Source organism: Microtus pennsylvanicus, chromosome 7 (genome assembly GCF_037038515.1).
Source record: "Microtus pennsylvanicus isolate mMicPen1 chromosome 7, mMicPen1.hap1, whole genome shotgun sequence".
NCBI classification, from domain to species: domain Eukaryota; kingdom Metazoa; phylum Chordata; class Mammalia; order Rodentia; family Cricetidae; genus Microtus; species Microtus pennsylvanicus.
Window position 1 is genome coordinate 92,507,817 of NC_134585.1, and position 8,798 is coordinate 92,516,614.

General features: G+C 38.7%; 1 pseudogene; it reads left to right on the plus strand.

Annotated features, from left to right (window-relative positions):
• Positions 1-97, plus strand: LOC142855246 (U6 spliceosomal RNA; annotated as a pseudogene).
• Positions 98-8,798: the final 8,701 nt, after the last annotated feature.

Below are 8,798 nucleotides of genomic sequence, written 5' to 3' on the forward strand. Positions count from 1 at the left end.
GTGCTCGCTTCGGCAGCACATATACTAAAATTGGAACGATACAGCATGGCCCCTATGCAAGGATGACACGCAAATTCATGAAAATAAAAAAAAATTAAGTTTAATTTTTAAATAAGTGTATTAAGCATTTGGTTATATAAAAGTTTGTTTTATGTCAAGTGCCAGCTTTCAGATTCAAGCCCAATGTGTCTACTGTTTTCATGTCACTGGCTACAAATGAGGTCGAGAAAGAGCAGGAGGGAAAAGTTCAATTTCAAACAGCACTTTAAAAACTCAGTAAAAATGTCATCTAATTCATATTGCTTTATTTCTATAAAACAGATACCCAGTTTTCTTCTTACATAACTCTATAAGTTTTATACTTCGAAGTTTCACTATATTTAGTCATTCCCCAAATGCTATAGGAAGTACAAAGGAGACCAGGTAATATCAAAACAATTAAAAACTAGGTAGCTAGTTCTTGACTGACACTTGTTCTATGCTGCCTATGACATCTGAGCATCTTTTTTTAAAAAAATGCATTTATTATTTTGTGTATGTGCATGCACTTGCATGCCTGAGTTCCACAATGTGCATGTAGACGTCAGGACAATTTGCCAAAGTAAGTCTTTCCCTTCTACCATGTGGGTCCCAGGGATTGAACTTAAGGTGTCAGTCTTGATAACAAGCACTTTTACCCATTGAGCCCTCTTGCTGACACTACCATTTGCATATCTTTTGATTTTTATTCATATCAGATCATTTTTTAACATTTTTGAGATTGTTATGTAATTATAGCATTTCACCCTCAAATTCATGGCCTTTTATTTCACTAATTGTCATTGCATTCATATATGTACATGTGTGTGTGTGTTCCTAAATGCAACCTGTATAATGATGCTTATATGCGTGTTTCTAGGAATGACCATTTGCGTGACCATTTGCCACTGAAAAACCAATTGGCATGCTCTTGCCTGGGAAAGACCACTTCTTCTCCTCCCAGATTTTCTCAGTTACACATAGTTCTTTGTGTAGGATTGATACCTCCTGGGTTTTTCCCCATCCACTTTGACATATCCATTGATGAAATCCTTATTAAGTCATGTTGATGAGTTTTGTTTCATTTTTTTCTCCTGTTTTTTCAAGACAGGGTTTCCCTGTGTAGTTTTGGAGCCTTTCCTGAAATTCACTCTGTAGACCAGTCTGGCCTCAAACTCAGAAATCTGCCGCCTGGGTGCTGGGAATAAAGGGTTGCACCATCACTACCGCCTGGCATGTTGGTGAGATTTTATGTGTGTATTTTCTGATATTACCAGGAGACAGAATCTCATAACAAAATCCTTGGTCCTCCGAGTCTTGCAATGTCTCCGTCTCTGCTGCAATGCTCCCGAAGCCTTAGGTACAGGTGTGATTTCTAGATGATTCCACTTGGACTGGGCTCCACAAATCTGCGTTTTTATTGGTTGTGATTTGCTATAGTGGTCTCCATCTGTTGCAAAGGAAAGATGTAGCCAACAGTCCTACTCAGCTATGGTATCTATAAAACACATTAGCAACCAACATGGCACAGTAACCCTCAGGGTGCAGTCGTAGCATGTATACCTTATCGGTAAACAAAATTTCTCTAATTGTACGTAAGTCCTGCTCAACAAGAAGGAAAGCTAGTTCTGAAGCCTAGCTAACCTGCAGGAGAATCTGCAACCACTAATCCATTGCCTAACGTAATCCTTTAACAACAATCTATAAGTATTTGTCCTTAAACCCACAGATAAGTATAGTCTTCATCTCTGACTGTTACTTTTGTTCCTGTTCTTGAATTTCCTTAGCAGCCAATCTAATTGCTCCTGCTAGTTCACACCAGAAGTACATCTGGGTGTGATCAGCATGGGATACCTCTTATTGCTCAAGTTCTGGGATTCCTCAGAATATCTTAGATTTTATTGCATATTAAATATCCATTTTCATTGGTATCAGAACCATAGAAATATATTTGAAGATGTATGGCAATGAAAACCTTTGTGTATTTCAACTTAAGTTTGAATATCAACCTGCATATTTGTACCCTTTAAAACAGCATTTTGCCTTTGTTAAGTGAGCCTTTCTATTTCACAGACATACTAAGGCCATCTAACATGCTGGCTTTTGTTGTCCATCTTCCTTGACAAGAATTTGTGTCCTCTTTTTATTCTAGTCTGACTGATCCTTTGCATCAGTAGATGTCTTTAACATTGTGTTCTTACGGTGTTTTAATATTAAACCATTGTGTTTTATGGTTTTCTATTTTTTCTTAATATTATACAAAAATTTTAATGAAACATTCTTTATTTACATTGTAAGTTTTGACATGTTCATCAGCTTTATTTATTTGAAGACAGATAAGTTCCTAAGATCTGATTCTTCAGGTAACTTTCATCCGAGATATTTACTTTCCTTTCTTTCGTTTCTACCACCTATCTTTTAATATGTTTTAAATTTTACACCACAAGTGCTAGTTAGGAAAAAGAAGAGTCCACAGATGTGAAAGAAGAAATAAGAGAAGGCAGTTGGGGGAGAAAATAGTATTGCAATATAGTCTTTGCAAAGTACAACACTAAAAACAAAACAGTGATCCCTATTTATTTTGTTTCCATTTTAAACATACTAATATGGCTAAAGCTCTTAAACTGGATGTCATCTGTAACATTTATTTTTAGATCACAGATAATCAAACTTTATTTCTTAATTTATGACACTCCCAAATAATATTCCTTTGTCAGTATTGTTATCCATTTGGTCTCACTGCTATAAGTACAGCCTTTATTAAAACACAAGCAAACATTGTTTTCTGTGTTTCTAAAGTGCCAGGCACTGTATGTGATACTAGGGGTGTGAGGATGAGGAACTATGGCCCCTGGCTTCAAGAGGACAATCCCAGCAAATAGGCAGTCTCAGTAATCAATGGAGTAGTTGTTGTAATATGAGTATAGAAGTGTGCTGTTGAAACAGAGAGAAAGCAAAGGGGGTTTCCGTATGGGGATTGTTCCAGGTGAATCATGGGGAAATAATGGGAACCAAGGTGAAAATGGGTGGAGGTGATCTAGGAATAGCATGCCCTACAGTCAACGGCACTGAGTTATGGAAAAGTGTTAGATACTGTAACCTGCAGCTTGTTTGGTCTGACTGGAGAAGGCATGGTGATGAGGAAGTGGCCACCCTTCTGAAGCAAAGGCCTGCACTCTCATGCATTTCAGCATATCTTTTGGCTTTGGTTTTTCACTGTGCAGCTCAGTCTCCCTTGTATTGTCTCTTCAGTACTTTCCCCATGTGGCCCATTTAAGGTGCCTGTATCTCGTGCCTGGTCATATGTCGTGTAATGTTTAAAGACTGTTGCTACCAAGGTTTTTGAATTGCTGGCCATCTGAGCTCACTTAACTACCTTTCATTCACTCTACACGGGATCAACAGAAGTGCAGTACTCATGTTTACTTCCGCTGGGTTTCAGAAAACTGCAAAATAGTATTACAATACAGCTTCTTAGTGGGAAAAAAAAGATGAGAAGTTTTCATTTTTCGATTTGAAAATATGCAAGTGTAAGCTTTGGTGATAAAAGGATTCAGCAAAAGCAATTTCTTTAACATCTCATATAGCCTGGCTGACCTCAAACTAGTTCTGTAGCTGAAAAGAACCTTGAATCCTCACCCCCTGCCTTCCCTTCCTAAGTCCTGGGATCACAGGTAAGTTCCAATGCTACAGGTTCTTTATGTTTCTGGAGACCAAAAAGGGTCTCCTCTATGCTTAACAAATACTCTACAAATATATTCCCAGACCCCAGACACAATTTAATAAACCTTTCTTTTCACTTAACATGTTCATAAGAAAATACCTGGGAATATCGACTGCTACCAGGTTTAAGACGAACAGCAACATAAGGAGGGCATGATGAAGGCTCATGCCTCCTGCAATCTCAGCACTTAGAAAACTCATGTAGGAAGATAGAGCCAAGTCCACCTGGACGGAAGAGAAAGACTGCCTTAAAAATCAAAAGACTATCAAGATGGTTTAGTTGGTAAAGAGACTTGTTGTGCAAATATCTTGATAACTTGAATCCAGAAGGGATTATGAAATACCGACCAGGACCTCTGGGGCTGAAATGGATAAATGGATAAATGGGATTCACTTTCAGATAAAGGAGAATTTGAAATGTGATAGGAAAACAAATGGCTGCCACTAAACACTCCACAAAACCAGGAAATACTCTACAGTCTCCACAATGCTGGAAAACACTTCTTCATATTGATTTCCCTAACACTTTCATCTCTGTAGCATTGTCTCTTAGCTCTCGCTCTCTCTCTCTCTCTCTCTCTCTCTCTCTCTCTCTCTCTGTCTCTCTCTCTCTCTCTGTCTCTCTGTCTCTCTGTCTCTCTCTCTCTCTGTGTGTGTGTGTGTGTGTGTGTGTGTGTGTGTGTGTGCGTGCACATCTGCTCATGTGCCAGAGGTGCATGTAGATGTCAGAGGATAACCGACTGTCAGTCCTTGCCTTCCACTCTGTTTTGGACTTTCTCACTTGAGTTTTTACTTTTGCTTGAGTAGCCACCACTGTATAGCAAATGAAAACCCTCTAATTGTTCACTTTTCACTTGCTATCTGCTCCCTCCCTTCTTGGAGGGGAAATTGAATGTCTCACTTACAATCTGTTTTCTTTGCACTTACAGATTTATTTGTCTAAACACTGTTACCATTCTGTCTCATCTTATTCAGTCTTTATGTAGTTGCTTCTTTACAGGGGGTACAAGCTTGGTCTAGTGCACAGATTTATTCTGTGGTGCTTGACTACATCCTCAACCCCCTTTCCTCTTATGGAACCTTTCCCTAAACTAGAAACAACTATTTGCAAATTCTCATACACAGTGTGCTCTTCAGTGACAAGGGAAAGCTTTGAGTTTCTCCTTTCTGGAAATCTCACTGCACTGGATCTTCCCTTCATTCCTCTCATGCTGCTCCTTCCTCCTTTCCTAAGCTGAAGTCCTCCTTGGACTCACAGCTTTCAGAGAAAGACTACTCAGTCTTTTATGTCCCCTGCTGTGCTCATGGCTATTCATCGTGGGTTCATTGTGTATTCACTTCTCGACTAGTGACCTGTGTTATTGACTTTTTTATCTGCATTTCTAGCACATATAATAGATGTGAGACATAAAAAAATACACATAAATTCATTAGCTGAGTGACAAAAGGAAGCATTTCGTTTCTTTTATTGTGTTACTAATTCCATGTCAGCATATGTTAGGATAGGTGATGATAACTGAGTATATGAATAAGCCTAAATTTGTGTGTGATGAGAAAATATAGATTTATGTTACACGTTGCTCACCTCAACTCAAAGGAGAATCCCTGGCTAGCTTTCTCTTGCTCTCGGTGCTTGTGTGCTTTCCTTTCTTCCTCATGGGCTTTGAGTCGCTGCCATCTGGAATGAGTTGGTCTGGTTCATTAATGTGCAGTGGCACAGGACCAGCTTTCAACAGAAGCTGGAGGATTTATTATCCAATTAAGCGATTTCCTTCCAAGGAGGTTTGGGAGAAGAGAGGGAGTGGCTCTGCTTCTTTCCTGTGTTCCTAGCAATCTTGGTCCTTTAATGATAACGTCATTTTTTTAGACTCTCCAGTCCTCAGTTGCCTTTCCTCTTGGCTTCCCAATGATACATGGATATTGCATATTAAAGCTTGAGTACACTGGTTTACTATACTCATTTTCACACACATTCTAAATACTATACACACAGTAGTATATATACACCTACATATTCATGTGTACATATGGATGTGAACTGTAGGTCAGTAAAGATGCTATTTATAAAACATAAATCTATACAAATACGTAATTTTACCCCAATTTGCAACTCAAAATAATCACCGCATACATGCCTGTAAAAATCAGCCAATGGATATTCCTTCATCAATGTTTCCACATCTGAAGGTTTGTTAGGATTGATGAGTTAATACTGACATGTTGAACATGGGTTTCTGTATAGTGTAGAATTCACCAGGAACTCATAAGTAGGCAATTTTTCCTCCGACCTTCAATGGACTTTGATTTTTATGCCTCTAGATCTTGGGCACTAAGGACTTCAGTTCACGTGCTTATTGCTTTCACTTTATAGGATAAACTGTACAAATGAAGAGAACTGCAGGATAATAGCAAACAAGTTTTTTTTCTTAGTAATCATTTCCTAGAATTACAGTAAATTTAAATAGAAAAAATACATTGAGTCATTTGGCAATAAAATAAGTAGCTATTCATATACTTCCACTACACTTCAGAACTTCTACCTTAAATGGACTCTCAGTTGCGACTTACACACTAGCCTTCTTGGTAGGGTTGCATTCTTTTCATTACTCATTTGGTTTGATTCAGATGATTACTATAGATTTACTTCTTTAGTAAGAGAGAAATGAGGGACTGGGAAGATGGTTCAGTTGGCAATGTGTTTTACACACAAGCATGAGGATGCAAGTTCAGTGCATATGTGCAATCCAATTAGTGTTAGTGATGGGTCAGAGAACAGTGATTCCAGAGCTCCCTGGCGAGCTGGTCTACCTGAATTGGTGAGCTTCACTTCAATGAGAGACCTTGTCTCAAAAAATTGAGGTGGAGAAGAACTGAAGAGGACGATAGACACTGATTTCTGGTCTCTATCAGCACAAATATAGATTCATATGCATATGAATTCACATGTACCTATTAAAACCCACACGCATGTGTGCGCGCACACACACACTAAGTGGTCTTGATCTTTCTTAGAGTCTCACTATTGAACCTGCAACACTTTTGAGGCTATACTAGCTTCCTTCTATGCATGTGATGTCTCCACATTCACCAAGTCCATTTCTCTATTTGTGTGGTCTGAGCCTTGTTTTTTAAGTTTTACTACTGTGACAACTCATTATCTTCCACATGTAATGATTTATAACTATATAATTTCCTGTGTATTAAGACATTCTTGATAGCCCTTATATTAAGAGAAATTTAATGTCATATTTCTCTCTGATAAATTTGTTTATTTTCTTTTGTGGCAAGACTTTTCAGTAACCTACCCGTATTCTTTACATACTTGTATACGGATCTTCTACCCTCATCTTTCTCTTGAAATTATTTTTCCAAGATCCCAATAATCTCCATTTTGTCCCCTGTCCCCTTCATGGACCAACCAATATTATCTTTTTGACATATTTGACACACTTTCCTCTTTCTTAAAACATTTCTGTTTCTTAATTTCTATTGAGAATCCTCTGTTTAGTTGTGTACTGTATTTTTTTAATTGGCTTATTTGGAATATTGAGAAATAAAGGAGAGAGTGACCAAACTTCCCTTGCCCTGTAGTCAGACTGATAAATATCTTAATTATCAAAATAGAACCTTCATCCAGCAACTGACAGAAACAGAGGCAGAGACCCACATTGGAACACTGGACTGAGCTTCCAAAATTCAGTTGAAGAGTGGCAGGAATGAGAATATGAGCAAACAGGCCAAGACCATGGTGGAGATACCCACTGAAACAGTCTACCTGAGCTAATGGGAACTCACCAACTCCAGCCAGACAGGAAAGGAAACAGCATAGGTTCAAACTAGTCCCTCTGAATGTGGGTGACAGTTAGGGCAGACTGTGGGGCCACTGGCAGTGGCACCAGGATTTTTCCTTACTATTTGTACTTTTGTACAACCTATTCTTTTGGGGAACCTATTCTCCTTGAATGGATACCTTACTCAACCTAGATATAGTAGAGAGAGCCTTGGACCTTCCCCAAAGCAATGTGCCTTACCCTCTCTGAGGAGTGGATGAGGAGTAGGGTGGAGGGATATGTGGAAGGAATGGGAGAAAGGGAGGGCGTGGGAACTGGGATTGGTATGTAAGATTAAAAAAGATAGTTTGTTTTCTTTTTAAACCAATAATAATAATAATAAGAGAGAAAAATAAATCATGTAACTTATGATCCCCTTTCTTGCCAACACTGTCTGGCTTCCCACACCTCTGTCTCTTGCTGCCTGTTAACATGCTTGACTTTCTAGTCCTTTTTTTCTCTTGGTTTGGCAAGCATCAACCCAACTAGATTTCCTTTTAAGTTTGTTCTTTGGCAAACTCATACATTTAAAGACTCTCTCCCACCTCATTAGCCCCTCTCCTTCTTACCTGTCCTTCCTCAAGATTGGTCAAATGTAGTTTTATTTAGTGATCTATTTAGTTTGCCCAGGGCCACCTGCGTGGCCATTCGATTGGGGTTGTTCATTGGAATCTGGTGGAGTCAAGTGGGTCCAAAATCAAAGGCAATGCCTGCCCAATCAGTACTAAATAGTGATAAGCAAGGTTTTAGGCTCCTTTCAGTCTGTGTCTAGCTGTTCATGGGCTCGATCTTGTGCCATTTTTATCTTTATCCAGAGAAGTCTCTCAGTGAACTGCATGGTCACACACGGTTCTGAGATGGTTAGTGTTCACCACCAAACAAAACATTTATACTTCTGCTTCTAAGGTTCAAAGAACTTGGAGAAGAAGAAGAAGTAATATAATACAAGGCCTGGGGATAGGTACAAGCTCTCTAAAAATGCTGCATTGCGAGCAATAGAGAGGTAAAACACTCATGAATTGGACTTTTATTTCCCTTTTATCTTTTCTTTTACTATTGCACTAAATTCTTTCTTCTTCCTTCCTTCCTTCCTTTCTTTATTTTCTTTTACTAATGCACTAAGTTCTTTCTCCTTCCTTCCTTCCTTCCTTCCTTCCTTCCTTCCTTCCTTCCTTCCTTCCTTCCTTCCTTTATTTTCTTTTACTAATGCGCTAAGTTCATCTCCAT